Here is a 24,633-nt window from a genome sequence, read left to right on the forward strand (position 1 = left end):
GACATAGGCACAAAACTCAGCACGAACACTTTACACGGTGCACACATCTAAGGCAAACACACACCACTCATCACACAAACTGAACAGTGCACACACCTCACACAGACAGAACACCACACACACACCCTCCACAGTGCATACAACTCACAAAGACATACAAAAGGCAGTCCAAGGACTCCACAGATAATCCACAGTGGACATACTTCAGACACACACCACTCATCACACAAACTCCACAACACACACCTCACAGAGACACAGCACGCACCACACAAACTGCACACACACACCACAATGCACACACATCACACACACACACCATGCAGTCCATGGACTCCACACATAATTCACATTGTACACACCTCACACATACAACTCACCACACACTCCACTGCACACACACCTTACACAGAGACACAGCATGCACTCCACACACTCCACAGACAGTCCAAAGTGCACATACCTCAGACATAAACTCGCCACATTCACATACACTCGAGTACACACGCCTCACAGAGACACACAGCACGCACCACACAAACTTCACAAACACACTCCAAAATGCACATACATCATATAGATGAACACCAATTACCTGACACCTTATCCACAATGCAGACATCTCACACAGCAGTCACTGTACACACACACAGTGCACACATTTTACAGACACACAACACTCATCACACACACGCCCTCCACTGCAAAAACTCAGACACATACAACTCTCCAGACATACTACACAGTGCACACACATCACAAATACACCACTCACCACACACACACACTGCACTGCACACACCTCACAAAGACACACCACTCACCACACATACTCCAAAGTGAAGACACTTTATACAGAAACACTACTGACCACACACATTACACAGTGAACACACCTAAGTGACACAGAACACTCACCACACACAGATCCCACTGTGCAGACACCTCACACAGGCACACCACTCACCACAAACACACACTCAACATTGCACACAACTAACAGACACAACTCTGACCACACGCTCCACAGTGCACACAGTGTACACAGACACACCACACAGCACACAATCACACACACTACACTGTGCACACATCTAACACACCACCATACACACACTACACAGTGCACATACCTCACGAAGACACAAGATTCACCACACACCACAGTGCACAAAACTTACACATAACTCACCACACACACACTGCACAGTGCAAAACAACACAGACACAAGTCACTCACCACACACTCTTCACAGTGCACACACCTCAGACACACCACTCACCACATACACACACTCCACAGTGCACACACCTCACACAGACACACCACTCACGACACACACATTCCACAGTGGACACCTCATACAGAAACACTACTGACCACACACACTACACACTGAGCACAGCTAACAGATGCAGAACACTCACAACACATTCCACAGTGCAGACACCTCACACAGGCACACTACTCACCACAAACACTCCACAGTGCACAGAAATGACAGACCAACGCCTCTGACCACACACTCCACTGTGCACACACTGCACACCGACACACAACACACCACACAAACACACACTGCACTGCACACACCTAACCCAAGCAAACACTACTGACCATATACACTACACAGTGCACACACCTCACGCAGACACACAAGATTCACCACACACACTTCACAGTGCACAAACCTGACACAGACACACAGCATTCACCTCATGCACACACTTCTCAGTGCACACACCTCACAGGGACACACCACTCACTGCACACACAGACTCCACCATGCACACACCTCACAGGCACACACACCAACCAGCACACACACACTTCACCATGCCCACACCTCGGGCAGACACACCACTCACCCCACACACTGCACAGTGCTTAAACCTCACACACACCACGCACCACACACACTCTCCGTAGGGCACACCCCTCACAGGGACACACCAGTCAGCACACACACAGTCCACCATGCACACACCTCATAGGGACACACAAAAATCAGCACACACACACTCCACTGTGCCCAGACCTCACACAGACACACACCACTTAACCACACACACTCTCCACAGTGCACACACCTTAGACATACACCAGAAAACATGCACACTCCAGAGTGCAGACACCTAGCACAGACACAACTTACGACACTGCACACTCCACTGTGCATACATCTCACACAGACACACATAAATTCACACGCATACTACACAGTGCACACACCTCACACAGGCACACACCACTCACCACCCACCTAACTGCAGTGCACACATTTCACAGACACATCACTTACCACACTTCACAGTTCACACAACTCAGACACAGCAGTCACAACACACACTCCATTGTGCACACACCTCACACACCACTCAGGACACCCACACTCCACATTAAAGAAGACTCACAAATGACCACACACACTACACAGTAAAGACACACAGACACACAACACTCACCACACAAACATTCCGCAGTTCAGACACCTCACACAGACAGCACTCACCACAAACACACTGCACAGTGAACACACCTTACAAAGACACACGCCACTGACCACACACACAATCCACAATGCACACACCTCATGCAGACCCACCACTCTGCACACAAAAATTACAAACTGCACTGGGCACACACCTCACAAACAACTAACCATATACCCACACTAGAAAGTGCACACACCTGACACAGACACACATCACTCACCAAACACATAATCCAAAGTGCAGACACCAAAGACATACAACTTACCACACACACTTCTCAGTGCCCTTACCTCACAGACACACACCATTCACTTCACACAAAATATGAAGTGCAGACATTCCGGACATACACCACTTACCACACACACTCCATGCACACTCCACTGCATACAACTCACACAGGCACACTAATTAATGCACACACCTTATGCACACACTCCACATAGCACAATTCTCATACAGACACAAATCTCAAAACACTCTTCACAGTGCAAACACCTCAGACACACAGCACTCATCACACACACAATCCTCAGTGCATACACCTCACACATACATGCAACTGACCAAACACCCTCCACAGTGCACACAGCTTACAGACACACCATGCACTCCACACACTCCACACACACTCCACAGTGCACATACCTCAGACCTACACTGCTCACCACACTCACACACACACCCAAATAAACACACCTCAGACACACAGTGCACCACACAAACTTCAGAAACACACCACAAATACATCACGCAAACACCAGTCACCTGACACCTTATCCAATATGCAGACACCTCACACTGTCACACACCAGTCACCATTCACACTTAACACACACAGTGCACACATTTCAAAGACACACACCACTCAGCACACGCCCTCCACAGTACACACAGCCTTACACGAAGACACACCATGCACTCCACACAATCCACAGTGCACATACCTCAGATATACACCACTCACCATATTTACACACGCTCGAGTACACACACCTCACAGGGACACAGCACACACACAAACTCCACAACACACACCAGAATGCACAAACATTACACAAACTCCAATAACCTATCTTGTACACAATGCAGACACCTCACACCATCACACACTAGTCACCACGCACACTCAAAACACTCAGTGCACACCGTTCACAAAGACACACACCACAGCACACACACTCCACCATGCGCACACCTCAAACACACAGCACTTACCACACACTCTCCGCAGTGCACAAACCTCAGACACACCACGCAATGCACACACTTGAGTCCAGACAACTAGCACAGACACACAACTTACCACACACTGCACACTCACACTCCACTGTTCATGCATCTGACACAGAGACAACACTCATAGCATGCATACTGCACAGTGCAAACACCTCACACAGGCACACACCACTCACCACGCACACACTCCACAGTGCAGACACCTCACACAGACACAAACCAGTCACCACACACGACATACATACTCCACAGTGCTCATACCATTAAGAGACACGCACCACTCACACATTAAAGAGTGCACAGAACTCACAGAGACACACGGCACTCACCACACACACACATTCCGCAGTGCACAAACCTCACACAGGCACAAACCACTCACCGAACACACACTCCACACTTCACACAATTCACACAGAGACAGCAGTCAATGCACACACTCCATAGTGCACAAACCTCCCACACACACCACTCATGAGACACAAACTGCACATTGAAGAAACCTTATACAGACACACGACTGACCACACACACTACACAGTAAATACATTTCACACAGACACACAACACTCACCACACACATTCTACAGTGCAGACACCTCACAGGCACTTAACACAAACACACACTGCAGTGAACACACCTCACAAAGTAACAGACCACTGACCACACACACTCCACAGTACACACACCTCACACAGACCTGCACCACTAGCCACACAAACACAAACTGCAGTGCACACACCCCACACAAACACACCACTCACCATATTCACACACTACACGATGCACACATCTCACCCAGACACACCACTCAACACACAATCAACAGTGCAGACACCACAGACATACCCCTTAACACACACAACCATGCAGACACCAAACGCAGATATACCCCTTACCACACACTACACAGTGCACTCACCTAACAGACACACCACCCACTGCACACACAATCCAGAGTGCACACACTGCACACACACAGCGCTCACCACACATTCCACACACACTCCACTGGGCATACACATAGAGACACACACCACTTAATACACCCACTTCACACACATAATCCACAAAGCACAAACCTCACAGAGACACAAACTCAACACTCACACACTGTCCTCTGCACACACCTCACACAGACACACACCACTCATCTCACACTCCATCATGCACACACCTCATAAAGACACATCTTTTACCACACACTTCACAGTTTACACACCTCACACACCCAGCCACACACTCCAGAGTATGGACACCTAGCAAAGACACACATTAGTTACCACGCACACTGCACTCTCACTCCACTCTGTATCCGTCTTACACAGACAACACCACTAATCACACAGATACTACAGAGTGCACACATCACACAGGCACACAACACTCACCACACAATCTCAATGCAGACACCTCACAGAGACACACCAGTCACCACATACACTTCACACACATACTCCACAGTGCACACACCTTAGACATGCACCACTCACACATTAGAGTGCAAACTCACAGACACGACTCACCACACACATAACACTCCACAGTGCACACATTTCACACACAATTACCTAACACTCTACCATTCACACAACTGACACAGATGCACAGCAGTCACCACACAAACACCACACACACTCCACTGTGCACACACCTCACACACACCACTCAATAGGCACACAAAACACCCACACTCCACATAGCACACACATTACACAGACACAAAACTCATACAGTCTCCACAGTGTGCACACCTCACACAGACACACACCACACAGTTCATGGACTCCTTAAATAATCCAGAGTGCACATACCTCAGACACACCACTCATCACACAGAAACTCCACAACACACACCTCACAGAGACACACAGCACCACCACACAAATTCCACACACACATCACAATGCATACACATCACCCAGACACACACCAATCACCTCACACCCTATCCACAATGCAGACACTACACACTGTCACACACCACACACTCAACACACTCGCTCTGTGCACACATTTCACACAACACAAACCACTCACCAAACACACATACTCCACAGTGCACACAACTCACAGACACACCACACACCACACTGCACACACCTCATACACACCACTCATGACACACTCCACAGTGAAGACAATACTGAAACACTACTGACCACACACACTGCACAGTGAACACACCTAACGGAGACACAGAACACTCACCACAGTTTCCAGAGTGCAGACCCCTCAAACAGGCACACCATTCACCACAAACACACTCTACAGTGCACACAGCTCACAGACCCACACCTCTGACCACACACGCATGCTCCACAGTGCAAATATCACATGCAGACACACACCACACACCACACAAACACAGACTATGCTGTGCACACACCTAACCCAAGCACACACCACTCACCATACACACACTACACGGTAAACAAACTTCACACAGGCACACGATTCATTACACACACTTTACAGTGCACACAACCCAGAGGCACACAAAACTTACCATACACTCCATAGAGCAAACACCTCATACAGACACACACCAGTCACCACACACACTCCACACACATACTCCACAGTGCACACACCTTAAACACGCATGCACCACTTACACTTTAAACAGTGAACACAAGTCACACAGACAGCACTCACCACACACATAACACTTCACAGTGCACATTTTACACAGACACACTGTTCACCACACTCGACAATTCACACAAATTACAGGCAGTCACCACACACCCAAACTCCAGAGTGCCCATACGTCACACATGCACCACTCACGGCACACACACTCCGTATTGAAGAAACCTCATACAAACACACCAGTGGCCACACACACTACACAGTAAATATATTTCACACAGACACACAACACTCACCACACACATTCTGCAGTGCAGACCCCTCACACAGGCACAACACTCACCACAAACACACTGCACAGTGAACACACCTCACACACCACTCAACACACAAACGCACCAAACTGCACAAGGCACACACATTTTCCAAACACACCACTCAACATACACACATACTACACAATGCACACTCATCACACAGACACACCACTCACCAAACAATCCACAGTGCAGACACCAAACACATGCATAGCACCACACACACCACAGTGCACTCAACTCACAGATACACACCACCCACTGCACACATAATTCAATGTGCAGACACTCCACACAGACACAAAGCACTTACCACATACTGTCCACACACATTCCACTGGGATTGCACCTCACACAGACACACCACTTAATACACACACTTCATGCACAAACACCACATAGCATAAACCTAACACAGACACAAAACTCAACATACACTCCATAGTTCACAGCTTTCACACAGAAACACACCACTCATCACACACTTTAGGGTGCACATACCTCACACATACACAGAACCCACCACACCACACACTCTATAGTGCACACACTTTAGAGACACACCATGCACTCCACACACTCAACACGCAATATGCAGTGCACATACCTCAGACATACAAGACTCACCACTCACACTGCAGAGTGCACACACCTCACAGAGACACAGCAAACATGACACAACTTCCACACACACCACAATGCACACACATCACGCAAACACCAATCACCTGACACCTCATCCACAATGCAGACAGCTCACACTGTCACACCAGTCACAACACACAGTCAACACAGTGCAAACATTTCACAGACACACACCACTCAGTACACATAATCCACTGCACACCCCACACAAACACAATCTGTAGAACACACACTACAGAGTGCACCCACCTCACACAGACACACACCACATAGCATGCACAGAAACTCGAGTGCACACACCTCAGAAACACTCAGCACACCATACACACACTCCACTCTGCACACACCTCAGACACATACAACACACACTTTACTGTGAAGACACCTCACACAAACACAAGACTGACCACACACAGTACACAGTAAATACATTTCATACAGACACACAAAACCCACCACACACATTTCTCGGTGCAGACACCTCACACAGGCACACAACTCACCAGAAACACACACTGCACAGTTCATACACCTCACAAAGGCACACACCATTGACTAAACTCACACTCAGTGCACACACCTCACACAGAAACACACCACTCACCACACAAACACAAACTGCACAGTGCACACACCTCACACAAACACCACACACCATACACACACTCCACAGTGCAAACACACAGACAATACTCAACAGACTACACAGTGCAGACACCTGACATGAATCACCACACACACTACACTGTGCACTCACCTAACACAGACACAAGTCACCACAGTCAATCCAAACTGAAGACACTAAACACAACACTCAGCACATACTCTACACACCCTGCACTGTGCACATACATCAGACACACCAGTCAACACACAAACACAAAGTGCACAGTGCTCACACCTTAAACACACCACTCAACACACAAACATACACTACACTGTGCACACACGTAACTAAAAACGCACTACTCAACTTACACTACACAGCTTACACATCTCACACAGACACACAAGATTCACCACATGCACACAGTCCACAGTGCACAAAACTCACAACCACTCACCACACACTCTGGAGAGTGCAAAAACCTCACAGACACAAGTCACTCCACACACACTTCACAGTGCACACACTACACAGACACGCAAAACTCACCACTCACACAATTTTCACAGTGCACACACCACAGGGACACAAATTAGCACACACACTCCACCATGCACACACCTTACACAGACACCACACACCATGCACACTCCTCAGTGCACACACCTCACACAGAAACAAACCATGCACCCATACAGACTCGAGTACAGACACCTTGTAGACACCACTTACCATACACTGCACACTCACGCTCCACTGTGCATACATCTTACACAGACGCCACACATTGCACGCATAGTACACAGTGCACACAATCACACAGGCACACACCACTCACTACATACTCCACAGTGGAGACACCTCACAGACACACAGTAGTCACCACACACACTCCACACACATACTGCACAGTGCACACATTTTAGGCACCACTCACATCAGAGAGTGCACAGAACTCATACAGACACAGCACTCACCACACACATAACACTTCACAGTGCACACATTTTTCAGACACACCACTCAAACACACTCCACAGTTTACACAACTCAAACACAAAGCAGTCACCAGAGACACTCCATAGTGCACACAGCTCACACTCACACCACTCATGACACACACACTCCACATTGAAGAAACCTTATGCATACACACTACTGACCACACACGCTACACAGTAAATACATTTGACACAGACACAACACTCACCACACACATATTCTGCAGTGCAGACACCTCACACAGGCACACCACTTACCACAAACCCACACTGCACAGTGAGCACACCTCACAAAGACACACATTGCTCACCAAACACACAATTCAGTATGCACATGTGACACGCAAACACTACTCACCACACAAAAACTCATACTGTACAGTTCACATATCTCCACAGACACACACGACTCACCAAACACACAGTCCACAGTGCAGACACCAAACACAGACATACCACTTACCACACACACTACACAGTGCACTCACCTTACACAGGCACACACCACCGACATCACACAAAATCCAATGTGCTGACACTCCACACAGACACACCACTAGCCACACACACTGCACACAGTCCCGTTTACACACCTCAGACACACAACACTCAATGCACACAATTAACGCACACACTCCACATAGCACACACATCACAAAGGCACAAAACTCACCACACATTCTGCATAGTGCACACACCTTACACAGACACACAACACTCACCATACAAACACAAACTACACAGTGCACCCACCTCACAACACACACTTTTCATACACACATACTACACAGTGCACACACCTCACACAGGCACATACTTTTTAAAAAACAATCCACAGTTCAGACATCACAAACATACCACTTATACACACTACACAGTGCACTCAGCTCACACAGACACACACCACCCACTGCACACACAATCCAATGTAGAGACACCACACAGACACATTTAGCACACACTGCACACTGACATTCTAGTGAGCATGCATCTCACACAGATACACACCACTTATCCCACGCATACTACACAGTGCACACAGTTCACACAGGCACACACCACTCTCCAAACACACTCCATAGTGCAGATACCTTGCACAGACACACACAAGTCACCACACACTCCACACACATACTTCACAGTGCACATACCTTAAACAGACATGCACCACTCACACATCAGAGTGCACACAACCCACACAGATACACTACTCACCACAGACATAACACTCCACAGTGCACACATTTTACACAGACACACCACTCAACAAACATACTCCACAGTTCACACAACTCTCACAGACACAAAGCAGTCATGACACACTCTCCAAAGTACACACACCTCACAAGCACACCACACACAATCCACAGTGCACATACCTCAGACACACCACTCACCACACTCAAACACAACTCAGAGTACCCACATGTCACAGAGACACACAGCACACCACAAACTCCAAAATAACACATCACAATGCACACACATCACACAAACACAAATCACCTGACACCTTATCCACAATGCAGACACCTCACATTGTCACAAACCAGTCATCACACACACTCACACACACACGGAGTGCACACATTTTACAGACACACCACTCAGCACACACACTTCACAGTGCATACAACTTACACAAAACAGACTAGAACACATACACACTACACAGTGCACACTCCACACAGCACTCACCATACACATACACTTCACAGTGCACACACCTCAGACACACAGCACTCACCATACAGACACTTCACAGTGCACACACCTCAGACACACACTATTCATGACACATTACTCTGAAGACATCTCACACACAAGGCTGAACACATACACTACACAGAAAACACCTCACACCTCACACAACACTCACCACACACACATTCCACAGTGCACACATCTCACAAGCACACGACTCATCAGTGCTCTATAGTGACTGTTCTGCATAGGGCTCTTAGTGACTTGTTGGGTAGAGTGCTCTATAGTGACTTGTGTAGAGGACTCTATAAGGACTGTTGTTGGGTAGAGTGCTCTATAAGTGACTGGTTTTGGGTGGAGTGCTTTATATTCACTGTTGTTTGGTAGGGTGCTCTTTAGTGACTATTAGGTGCTTTGAACTGACTTGCTAGATAGGGTGCTCTATAGTGACTGTTGTTGCATTGGGCGATTTATGGTGACTTGTTCGGTAGAGTGCTCTATAAGTGACTGTTGGTTGTAGTGCTTTATGAAGACTGTTGGATAGAGTGCTTTATAGTGACATTTGTTGTGTAGGTGCCCTATACTGACTGTTGTTGGGTATGTGCTCTATAGTGACTGTTGTTGGGTAGGTGCTCTATAGTGACTGTTGTTGGGTAGGTGCTCTATAGTGACTGTTGTTGGGTAGGTGCTCTATAGTGACTGTTGTTGGGTAGAGTGCTCTATAATGACTGTTTGGGGTAGGTGCTCTATAGTGACTGTTGTTGGGTAGAGTTTTTTATAGTGACATTTGTTGGGTAGGTGCCCTATACTGACAGTTGTTGGGTAGGTGATCTATAGTCACTGTTGTTGGGTAGGTGCTCTGTAGTGACTTATGTTGGGTAGGTGCTCTGTAGTGTTTGTTTTTGGGTAGAGGTGCTCTATAGTGACTGTTCTTGGGTAGGGTGTTCTATAGTGACAGTTGGGTTGAGGGCTCTGTAGTGACTATTGTACTTAGGCGATCTATAGTGACTGTTGTTGGGTTGTGCTCTATAGAAACTGTTGTGGGTGGAACACAGTATAGTCACTGTTGTTGGGTAGGGTGCTCTATAGTGACTGTTGCTCGGTAGGGTGCTCTAGGGGGACTGTTATTGTGTAGAGTGCTCTATAGTGACTGTTGCTGCATAGGGTGCTCTGTATTGACTTTTGTTGGGTAGGGAGCTTTATAGTGACTATTGCTGAATAGGTGTTATTTAGTGACTATTGCTGGGTAGGGTGCTCTATAGTGACTGTCGTTGTGTGGGGTGCTCTATAGTTACTGTTTCTGGGTAGAGTGCTCTACAGTGATTCTTGTTCAGTAGAGAGCTGTATAGTGAGTGCTGATGGGTAGGTGATCTGTAGTGGCTTTTGTTTAATAATGTGCTCTACGCTGCCTATTGTTCAGCATGGTGTTCTATAGTGATTGTTCTTGGGAAGAGTGCTCAATAATGACTGTTGGGTTGGTGCTCTATAGTGATTTTTGGGGGTAGTTGCTGTGTAGTGACTGTTGTTTGGTATGTTGCTTTATACTGACTGTTGTTGGATACCGTGCTCTATAGTGACTGTTGTTGGGTTGAGTGCTCTATAGTGACTGTTGTTGGGTAGATTGTTTTTGGGTAGAGTGCTGTTGCTGGGTAAGTGCTCTGTTGTTGGATGGGGTGCTCTATGGTGACTGTTTTTGGGCAGAGCGCTCCACAATTGACTGTTGTTGGGTGAAGTGCTCTGTAGAGACTATTGTTTTGTAGAGTGTTCTATAGAGACTGTTGTGTAGAGTGTTATACAGTGACTTGTTGGGTAGCTTGCTCTATACTAATGCTTGTTTGGTAGGTGATCTATAGTGACTGTTGTTGAGTACATTGCTTTTTAGTGACTTTTTGTGTATGGTGCTCTATAGTGACTTTTTGGGTACAGTGCTGTATTGTGACTGTTCCGGGGTAGAGTGCTCCATAGTGACTGTTGTTCTGTAGGTGTCCTGTACTGACTGTTGTTGTGTAGGTGCTATATTATGACTTTTCTTGGGTATGTGCTGTATAGTTACTGTTGTTTGTTAGGGTGCTCTATAGTAACTGCTGTTGGGTAGGGTGCACTATAGTGAATGTTGGCTGGAGTGCTCTATACTGTCTTTTTTTGGGTGGGGTACTCAATACTGACTGTTGCTGGATGTGGTGCACTATAGTGACTGTTGTTGGGTAGAGTGCTCTAGATACTGACTGTGGTTGGGTAAGTGCTCCATAGTGATTGTTTTTGGATATCATGCTTCATAGTGACTGATGTTATTTAGGGCACTCTATAGGGAGTGTTATTGTGTGGGGTGCTCTACAGTGTCTGTTGTTGTTTAGAGTGCTCTGTAGGTGACTTGTTGGGTATGGTGCAGTATAATGACTGTAGTTGGGTAGGTGCTCTATACTGACTGTTACTGGGTAGCAGGCTCTATTGTCCCTAGTGTTGGGTATGGTGCTCTATAGTGTCTGCTGGTGGGTTGAGTGCTCTATAGTGACTGCTGTTGGGTAGAGGGCTCTATAGTGACTGATGACGGGTAGGGTGCTCTACAGTGACTTATTTGTACAGTGCTCTCTAACGAATGTTGTTAAGTATGGTGCTTTATACTGATTTTTGCTGGGTAGGGTGCTCCTTAGTGAGTGTTGCTGGGTGAAGTGCTCTATACTGATTGTTGCTTGGCAAAATGTCTATAGTGACAGTTTTTTGGTAGGTACTCTGTAGTGACTGTTGTTGGGTGAAGTTGGGTATAGTGACTTTTGTTCGATAGGGTGCTCTATAGTGACTGTTGTTGGGTAGAGTGCTCCATAGTTCTTTTTTTATATGGTGTTCTATAGTGACTGTTGATGAACAGTGTGCTTTATAGTGATTGTTGTTGGGTAGTGTTCAGTAGTGATTGTTGTTGGGTAGAGTGCTCTATAGTGACTGTTTTGGGTAGGTGCTCTAGAGTGATTGTTTTTGGATAGGTGCTTTATAGTGACTGTTGGGTAGGTTGCTCTAGAGTGACTGTTTTGGGTACTGCTCTATAGTGACTTGGGTAGAAATCTCTATAGTGATTGTTGTTGGGTAGGTGCACTATCTTGACTGTTGGTGGGTAAATGCTCTATAGTGACAGATGTTGGGTAGGTGCTCTATAGTGTCTGTTTTTGGGCAGGTGCTCTAGAGTGACTGTTAGGTATTGTACTCTATAGTAACTGTTGTTGATAGGGTGCTCCATAGTGACTATTGTTGGTTGGGTTCTCTGTAGTGACTTTTGTTGGTTAGAGTGCTATATAGTGACTGTTCTTTGGTACAGTGTTCTATAGTGACTGTTGGGTAGTTCTATATAGTGACTGTTATTGGGTAGAGGGCTCTAAAGTTACTGTTGTTGGTAGGTGATCTATAGTGACTCTTGATGGGTCGGTGATCTATAGTGGCTGTTGGGTGGAATGCTGTATACTCTTTTTGAGTAGGTTGCTCCATACTGACTGTTGATGCATGTGGTGCTCTGAGTGACTATTGTGAAGAGTGCTCTATAGTGACTGTTGCTGCATAGGGTGCTCTATACTGACTGTTGCTGGGTAGCATGCTGTATAGTGACTGTTGGTAGCATGCTCTATAGTGACTGTATTTGGGTAGGGTGCTCTATAGTGACTATTGTTGAATAGGTGCTCTTTAGTGACTGTTGCTGTGTACGATGCTTTATAGTGACTGTTGCTGGGTGGGGTGCTCTATAGTGACTGTTTTGGGGTAGCAGACTTTAGATAGTGACTGTTTTTTGGTGAGGTGCTCTATAGTGACTGTTGTTGGCTAGAGTGCTCCATAGGTAACTGTTGTTTGGTGGAGTGCTCTATACTGACTGTTGTTGAGTAGGTTGCACTATAATTACTGTTAAGTAGGTGCCCTATAGTGATTTTTGTTGGGCAGGAGGTTCTATAGTGACTATTTTTGAATAAGTGCTCTATAGTGACTGTTGCTGGCTAGGGGTCACTATGGTGTCTGTTGTTGGTTCGGGTGCTTTATAGTGATCATTGTAGTGTAGAGTGCTCTATAAGTGACTGTTGTTGGATGGAATGCTCCATAGTGACTGTTGTTGTGTAGAGTGCTCTATAGTGACTGTTCTTGGGTAGAGTTCTTTATAGTGACTGTTGCTGGGGAGGTTGCTCTATACTGACGGTTTTTGGGTAGGTGATCTATAGTGACTGTTGAGTAGTGTGCACTATTGTGACTGTTGTTGGGTGGAGTGCTCTATAGTGTCTTTTATAGGGTTGAGTGCTCAATAATGACTTTTGCTGCATGGGCTGCTCTATTGTGACTGTTGTTGGGTATTGTATTCTAGATAGTGACTGTTGCCATGTAGGTGCTCTATAATGATTCTTGTTGAAGCAGGTGCTCTATAGTGACTGTTTTTGGGTTGGGTGCTGTATAATGTTGTTAAATAGAGTGCTTTATAGGTGACAGTTGTTTGTTGCAGTGTTTTATAGTGACTATTGAGTAGATTGCTTTACAGTGTCTGTTTTTGAGTGGAGTGCTATATAGTGACTGTTTTTGGGTAAAGTACTCTATCGTGACTGTTGTTAAGTAGGGGGCTCTAGATACTGACTGTTATTTGGTAGGATGTTCTATAATGACTGTTGTTGGGTACAGTGTTCTATAGTGACTTTTTTAGGTGCTCTACAGTGACTGTCGTTTTGTGGAATGCTCTATACTGGATCTTGTTGTATAGGGTGTTCTATACTGACTGTTGCTGGGTGTGGTGCTCTAAAGTGACTGTTGCTGGGCAGAGAGCTCTATGGTGACTCTTGTTGGGTAGAGGGCTCTATAGGGACTGATGGGTAGGTGCTCTTTAGTGTCTTGTTGGGCAGGTGCTCTACAGTGACTGTTGTGAGGTAGGGTGCTCTATAGTGACTGCTGTTGGCAGGGGGCCCTATAGTGACAGTTATTGGGTAAGGTCCTTTATAGTGACTTTTGTTCGGTGAAGTGCACTATAGTGACTGTTGGGTAGGTGCTCTATAGCAACAGTTGTTGGGTAGTGTGCTCTATAGTGACTATTCTTTGGTAGGGTGTTCCCTAGTGACTGTTGTTGGGTAGCGTGCTTTATAGGGACTATTGTTAGGTATTGTGCTCTATTGTGATTGTTGTAGGGTACAGGGCTCTAAAGTGACTGTTGTAGAATAGGTAATCTATAGTGACTGTTGTAGGGTCGGTGCTGTATGGTGACTGTTGGGTGGAATGCTGTATAGTGACTGTTTTTGGGTAGGGTGCTTTATAATGACTTTTGCTGGGTAGAGTGTGCTATAGTGACTTTTTCTGCAAATGGTGCTCTATATTGACTTTTGTTGGGTAGGGAGCTGTGTAGTGACTATCGTTGAATAGGTGCTCTTTAGTTACTTTTGCTGGGTAGGGTACTCTACAGTGACTGTTGCGTGTGGTGCTCTATAGTGACTGGGTAGAGTGCTTTATAGTGACTTGCTAAGTATGGTGCTGTATACTGACTGTTGTGAGGTAGGGAGCTCTGTAGTGACTATTGTTGAATAGCTGCTCTTTAATGACTGTTGCTGTGTTGGATGCTCTATAGTGACTTGTTGTGTGGGGTGCTCTATAGTGACTATTGCTGTGTAGAGGGTTCCACAGTGATTCTTGTTAAGTAGAGGGCTCTATAGTCACTGCCGATGGGTAAGTTCTTTATACTGACTTTTGTTGAACAGTGTGCTCTACAGTGACTGGTTTTGGGTATGGTGTTCTATAGCGATTGTTGGGAAGAGTGCTCTATAGTGACTGTTGTTGGGTTTGTGCTCTATAGTGATTGTTGTTGGGTAGTTGCTCTATACTGACTGTTTGGTATGTTTCTCTATAGTGACTGTTTTTGGTTTCGGTGCTCTATAGTGACTTGTTGGGTAGAGTTCTCTATAGTGACTGTTGTTGGGTAGGTGCTCTAAAGTGACTGTTGTTGGGTAGGTGCTCTATAGTGACTGTTGTTGAGTAGGTGCTCTATAGTATCTGTTGTTGGGTATGTGCTCTATAGTGACTGTTAGATAGGGTGCTCTATAGTGACTGTTGCTGAGTGGGGCGCTCTAGAGTGACTGTTGCTGAGTAGAGAGCTCTATGGTGACTTTTGTTGGTTAGAGGGCACTATACTGACTGTTGATGGGTAGGTGATCTGTCGTGACTGTGGTTGAATAGTGTGCTTTATAGTGACATTTCTTCGGTATGGTGATCTATAGTGATTGTTGGGTACAGTGCTCTATAGTGTCAGTTGGGTAGAGTTCTTTATAGTGACTGTTGATGGGTAGGTGCTCTATAGTGTCTTGTTGAGCAGGTGCTTTATAGTGACTGTTGTTAGGTAGGGTGCTCTATACTGACTGCTGAAGGCAGGGTGCTCTTTAGTGACTGTTGTGTAGGGTGCTCTATAGTGACTTGTTGGGTATAGATCTCTATAGTGACTGTTCATTGGTTGGGTTTTCTATTGTGACTTGTTGGGTAGAGTGTGTAATAGTGACTGTTTTTGAGTTGAGTACTCTATTACCGTTTTTGTGTAAAGGGCTCTAAAATGACTGTTGTAGGGTAGGTAATCTATAGTGATTTGAAGGTGCTCTATAGGGACTGTTGCATAGGGTGCTCTATACTGACTATTGTTGGGTAGGTGCTCTATTGTGACTGTTGTTGGGTAGGGTGCTCTATAGTGACTATTGTTGGGCAGGGTGCTCTATAATGACTGCTGTTTTGTGGGGTTCTCCATAGTGACTGTTGTTGGGTATAGTGCTCTATAAGTGATTGTTTTTGAGTAGAGTGTTCTATAGTGACTATTTTGTAGAGTGCTCTATGGGAACTTGTGTGGAGTGTTCTGCAGTAACTTGTTGGGTAGGGTGCTCTATAGTGACTGTTGTTGGGTAGAGTGATCTATAGGGACTGTTGCTGGGTAGGGTGCTCTATAATGACTTGCTGTATAGGGTGATCTACAGTGACCATTTTTGTGTAAGGTGCTTTATAGTGACTTGGGTAGGGTGTTCTATAGTGACTATTGTTGGCTAGGTGCTCAATAGTGACTGTTGCTGGCTAGGGTGCTCTATATTGCCTGTTGTTGGGTGTAGTGCTGTATAAGTGACCATTGTTGGGTGGAGTGCTCTATAGTGACCGTTGTGTAGTGTGCTCTATAGTGACTGTTGAATAGGTGCTTTATAGTGACAGATGTGTAGGATGCTCTATACTATCTCTTGTTGGGCAGGTACTGCAGAGCGCCTACCTGTCACTGTAGGTGACACTACCCAACAATAGTCACTAGAGAAAACTTCAACCAAGTACAGTCACCATAGAGCACCTACCCAAAAACAGTCACTATAAAGCACCCCACCCAACAAGTCACTATAAAGTACCATCTTTACAACAGTCACTATAGAGCACTCTATTCAGCAACAGTCTGTATAAAGCATGCCACCCAACGACAGTAAGTATAAAGCACCCTTCACAGCAACAGACCCTATAGAGCACAGTCACTATACAGCACTCTACCAAACAACAGTCACTATAGAATATCCTACTTATCAAGAGTCACTATAGAGCACCCAATGAACAATAGTCAATTTAGAGCACTCCAGCCAACAACAGTGTCTATAGAGCACATAGCCTACAGTAGTAACCAAAGTGTACCCTACCCAGCAACAGTCACTGTAGAGCACCCAAAAAAGCAACAGTCTCTACAGAGCACTCTACCCAACAACAGTCACAATAGAGCATTCTACCCAGCCAGTCACTATAAAGCACTCTAACCAACAACAGTCTCTATAGAATATTTTACCCATGAAGAGTCACTATAGAGCACCCTACCCAGCAACTGTCAGTTTAGAGCACTCCACCAGCAACCATCAGTATAAATCACCTACCCCAAAACAGACACTATAAAGCACCCTACACAGCAACAGTCACTATAGAGCAACTACCTAACAGTCACTATAGAGCACACTAGCAGCAACAGTCACTAAAGAGCATTCGAGCAGCAACAGTCACTATAGAGCACCTTACCAAAAAGAGTCACTATAGAGCACTCTACCCAGCAACTGTCAGTATGGAGCACCGTACCCAACAACAATCATCAGATTCCTACCCAACGACAGCCACTATAAAGCACTCCACCAAACAACAGTCACTATAAAGCACGCTACACAAAAACACTCACTAAAGTGCCCACAACAGTCACTGTACACAACAACCACCACAATAAAGCACTTCACCCAACAATAGTCTCCTATGGAGCACTCTACCCAACAACAGTCACTAGAGAGAACCCCACACAACAGTCACCATAAAGTACCTACACAACAACAGTCAGTATAGAGCACCCTACGGAATAACAGTCACTATAGAGCAGCTCACCCAACAACAGTTACTATGGAATACCTACAAAAAAACATTCACTATAGAGCACTCTACCCAGCAACAGTCAGTATAGAGCAACCCAAACAAAAACAGTCATTATAGAGCACACTATCGAGCAAGTCACTATAGACCACTTACCAAAAAACAGACACTATAGCGTACCTACACAACACACTATAGAGCACCCTTTCCAACAATAGTCACTATAGAGCACCCTACCCAACAAGTCTTTATAGAGCACACTATCCAGCAACACAATAGAGCACCTACCAATCAACAGACACTATAGTTCACCTACAGAACGAGAGTCACTATAGAGCATCATGCCCAAAAACAGTCACTATAGTGCATCCAACCAACAGCAGTCACTAAAAAAATTTTACCCAACAGCAATCACTCTAGAACACCTACCAAAACACACTATAGAGCACCCTACTCAAAAATAGTTACTCTAAAGAACCTATGCAACAACAGTCACTATAGAGCACTTTAAGCCACAACAGTAACTATAGAGCACTCTATACAATAGTCACTATAAAACACTCCAGCCAAACAGTCACCTATAGAGCACTCTACCCAACAACAGTCACTATCGAACACCCCACCCAAAAACAATCAGTCTAATGCACCCTACCTGGCAACAGTTATGATAGAGCACCCTACACAACAACAGTCACAATCGAGCATATAATCCACAACAGTCACTATAGAGCCCTCTACCCAACGAGTCTCTATAGAGCACTCTTGTCAACAACAGTCACTATAGAGCACCCAACCCAGCAACAGTCAGTATAGAGCACCCCACACAACAGTCACTATAGAGCACCCTACTTAACACACACAATAGAGCACCATATCAAAAACAGTCAATATAGAGCATTTTACTTAACAGTCACTATAGGGCTCCTACACAATAAGTCACTATAGAGCACCTACCCAACAACAGTCACCATAGAGCACCTACCCAACAACAGTCATTATGGAGCATCTACCCAATATCAATCACTATAGAGTACCTACCCAACAACAGTCTTTATAGAACACTCTACTTAACAGGAGTCACTATAGAGTATTGCATTCAACAGTCACTATGAGCACCCTACACTTCAGTCACTATAAAGGACCTACCAAAAACAGTCACTGTAGAGCACCTACCCAACAACAGTCACTATGGAGAACCCTACACATCTAGAGTCAGTATAGAGCACCTACCCAAAAATGGTCAAAATAGAGTATTCTACCCTGCAACAGTCACTATAAAGCACCGCACCCAAAAACAATCACTATAGATTACCCTACACAGCAATAGTCCCTATAGAACACCTACCCTACGAAAGTCAGTATAGATCACCCTACCCAACAACCATCACTATAGAGCACCAAACACAACAGTCACTATAGAGCACCCTATCGAAAACAGTCACTATATAGAATTCTACCCAAAAACAGTTGCTATAGAGTACCTACCCAAAAAGAGTTATTATAGAACACCTTACAAAAATAGTCACTCTAAACCTACCCAACAGCAGTCACTATAGAGCACCTACCCAACAGTCACTATAGAGCATCTACCCTATATTAGTCATAGAGCACCTACATAACAACCATTGCTATAGAACACCAACCCAACAATCATCACTATAAAGCATGCTACCCTAGAAGAGTCACTGTAGAGCACCCTACCGAAAACCGTCACTATAGAGAATCCTACCCAAAAACAGTCACTATAGCACACCCTGCCCAACAACAGTCACTATAGGAAACCCTACACAGCAACAGTCACAATAGACCACCTTCCCAACAACGGTCACTATAGAGTACTCTAACCAAAAATAGTCACCATAGAGCACCCCAACCAACAACAGTTACTATAGAGCACCCTACACAGCAACAGTCACGATAGAGCACCTACTTAGCAACCGTCGGTTTAGGGCACCCCCCCATCAACAGGCTCTACACAGCACCTACCCAAAAACAGTCACTATAGAAGACCATACCCAGCAGCAGTCACAATAGTGCACCTACCCAACAACAGTCACTATAGAGCACCCTACCCAGAAACAGTAAATATAGAGCACCCTCGCCAACAAGAGTCACTATAGAGCACCCCACCTAAAACAGTCACTATGGAGCACTCTACAGAGCAACAGTCATTATAGAGGACCATACCAAGCAACAGTCACAATAGAGCACCCAACCCAAAAACAGTCACTATAGAGCACTTATCCAACATAAGTCACTATAGGTCACCCTACCCAGCAACAATCATTATAGAGAACTCTATGCAACAACAGTCACTGGAGAACTCCACCCAACAACAGTCACTATAGATTAAACTACACAAAAGTCACTATAGAGCCCTCTACCCAGCAACAGTCACTATTGAGTACCTATGCAACAAAAGTCACTATAGAGCACTCTCACCAGCAGCAGTCACTATACAGCACCCCACCTAGCAACAGTCAGTATAGAGCACTTGACCCAGGAACAGTCACTATAGAGCACCCTAACCAACAACAGTCACTATAAAGCACCTAGCCAACTAGAATCACTATAGGCCATTTCACTGAACAACAGTAACTATAGAGCACGTTACTCACCAACAGTTACTATAGAGCACCTATGCAACAATAGTCACTATAGTGCACCCTACCCAAAAACAGTCAGTATAGAGCACCTACCCAACAGCAGTCAGTATAGAGCACTCTTCCCCCAAAAACAGTCACTATAGAGCACTCTGCTCAAAACCAGTCACTATAGAGCACCGTACACAATAGCCACTATAGATTACTCCACCCAACAGCAGTCACCTATAGAGCACTATAACAACAGTCACTATAAAGCACCCAACCCAACAAGTCACTATAGAGCACTCTACCAAACCACAGTCAGAATAGAGCACCGTGCCCGAAGAGTCACTGTAGATCATTGTACCCAACAAGTCACTGTAGATCACCTACAGAAAAACAGTATACAGCAACATACCTAAGTCACTGCAGAGTGCGCTACCCAATAGTCACTATAGAGCACTCTATACAACAGTCTGTATAGAGCACTCAACCCAACAAGTCACTAATAGAGCACTCTACCCAACAACAGTCACCATAGAGCACCCCACAAAACAACACTCACTATAGAGCACTCTACCCAGCAAGAGTCAGTACCTAGCACCTATTCAACAATAGTCACTATAGAGCACCCTACCCAACAACAGTCACTATAGAACATGCCACCCAGCAACAGTAACTATAGAGCACTCTATGCAGCAGCAGCCACTATAGAACACTCTACCTAACAATCACTCTAGAGCACCCTACCTAGTAACAGTCACTCTAGAGCACCCTACCCAACAACAGTCATTATAGAGCACTGCACACAACAGGCAATATAGAGCACCTACCCTACAACAGTCACTATAGAGCACCTACTCAACAACAGTCGTGATAGAGCATTCTACCCAAAATAAGTCAGTATAGAGCACCCTCCCCAGTAACAGTATTGAGCACCACACCTAACAACAGACACTATAGAGCACTCCACTATAGAACAGTCACTATAGTTCCCACTACCGGTCAACAGTTTCTATAGAGCACCTTAACGAACAACAGTTAGTATAAAGCACCTTAACCAACAGCAGTCACTGTAGAGTGCATACCCAACAACAGTAACTATGGAGCACCCTACAAAACAACAGTCACTACACATCACCAACCCAACAACTGTCAGTATGGAGCAATGTACTCGACAACGGTTATTGTAGAGCACTCTACCCAAAAACAATCACTATAGGGCACTGTACACAACAGCAGTTACTGTAGCGCACTCCACCCAACAACAGTCACATATAGAGCACTCTACCCAACAATAGACACTATAGAGCAGCCCACCCAACAACAGTCACTTATAGAGCACTCTACCCAATAGTCACTATAGAGCACCCCACCCAAGAGTCACGAGCACCCTGCCCAACAAGTCACTATAGAGCACCTACACAAGAGTCACTTTAGAGCACCTAACCAAAAATATTCTGTATAAACCACCCTATACAACAACAGTTTATATAGAGCAACTACCCAAAAAAGTCTCTATAGAGCTCTCTACCCAACAACAGTAACTATAGAGCACTCCATTCAACAACTGTCAGTATAGGGCATTCTACCCCACAACAGTCACTATAGAGCACTCTACCCAAGAACTGTCAGTATAGGGCACCCTACCCCACAATAGTCACTATAGAGCACTCTACCCAACAACGGTGAGTACAGAACAGCCTACCCAAGAACAGTCACTATAGATCACTCTACCGAACAACAATCAGTATAGAGCACCCTACTCTACAACAGTCACTATAGAGGACTCCACCAAACAATAGTCACTATAGAACACCATACTCAACAAGAGTCACTATGGAGCACACTACCCAACAACAGAAACAATAGAGCACCTATACAACAACAGACACTATCGAGCAACTACCCAACAACAAACACTCTAGAATACCCTACTTAAAAACAGTCACTATAAAGGACCCTATACAACGACAGTCCCTATAGAACACTCCACCCAATAGTCACTATAGAGAACCTACCCAAAAATATACACTATAGAGCTTCTTATCCAACAAGAGACACTATAGAGCACCCTACCAAACAACAGTCACTGTAAAGCACCCTATGCAACAAAAGACACTATAGAGCATCCTACCCAACAATGGTCACTATAGGGCACTCTACCCAAGAACAGTCCCTATAGAGCACTTTACACAACAGTCACTATAGAGCACTCCACCCAACAGTCATTTTTAGAGCACCCAACAGTCATTTTTAGAGCACTCTACCCAACGACAGTCATTATAGAGCACCACATACAAGTGATTATAGAGAACCTTTGCAGCAACAGTCACTATAGAGCACCTTACCCAGCAAGAGTTACCATAGAACACCTACCCAACAGTCACTGTAGTGCACTCTACCAAGGAACAGTCACTATAGAGCACCCCACAAAACAACAGTCACTCTAGATCACCCTACTTAGCAATAGTCACTATAGATCACTCACCAAACAGTTACTATAGAGCACTTTACCCAAAAACTGTCACTATAGAGAACCCTACCCAACCACAGTCACTATAGAGTACTCTACCCAACAAGTCAATATAGACCACCCTATCACTATAGAGCATTCTACCTAACAAAAGTCACTATAGAGCACCTACATAACAACAGCCACTATAGAGCATCTCACACAAAAATAGTCACTATAAAGCAGCTACTTAATAACAGTCACTATAAAGCAATCTACCCAAAAACTGTCTCTATAGAACACTCCACATAACAGTCATTATAGAATACTCCACCAGTCACCTATATAGCACTGAACCCAACAACAGTCACGATAGAGCAACCCACCAAACAACAGTCACTATAGCGCAAACTACCCAACACCAGTCACTATACAACACCCTGCCAAACAGAAGTGACTATAGAGCACCGTACCCAACCACAGTTACTATAGAGGAACCTATCCAATAACAGTCACTATGGAGCAGCTACCCAACAACAATCACTATAGAGCACCTACCCAACTGTCACTAGAGCACTCTACCCAACAATCATTATAGAACACCATACACAACAGTCAGTATAGAGTACACTATTCAACAAC

The 24,633-nt window shown here is 45.2% G+C and overlaps 1 protein-coding gene across 9 annotated transcripts in view; it reads left to right on the plus strand.

The window, feature by feature from the left end:
- LOC144581910 (uncharacterized) overlaps nucleotides 1-24,633 on the plus strand; it is a 110,038-nt gene that overhangs the window by 23,406 nt on the left and 61,999 nt on the right. For 3 of the 9 annotated variants that reach the window (XR_013533328.1, XR_013533327.1, XM_078367815.1), the window contains one exon: nucleotides 1-24,633. This exon is cut by the window's left edge; it is cut by the window's right edge and continues 38,802 nt beyond it. The exons of the other annotated variants lie outside the window; for them this stretch is intronic. The gene's annotated coding sequence lies outside the window, so the exon portion shown is untranslated. 9 annotated transcript variants of the gene reach the window in all.

This window comes from Callithrix jacchus, chromosome 3 (genome assembly GCF_049354715.1).
Source record: "Callithrix jacchus isolate 240 chromosome 3, calJac240_pri, whole genome shotgun sequence".
In the NCBI taxonomy this organism is placed as follows: Eukaryota; Metazoa; Chordata; class Mammalia; order Primates; family Cebidae; genus Callithrix; species Callithrix jacchus.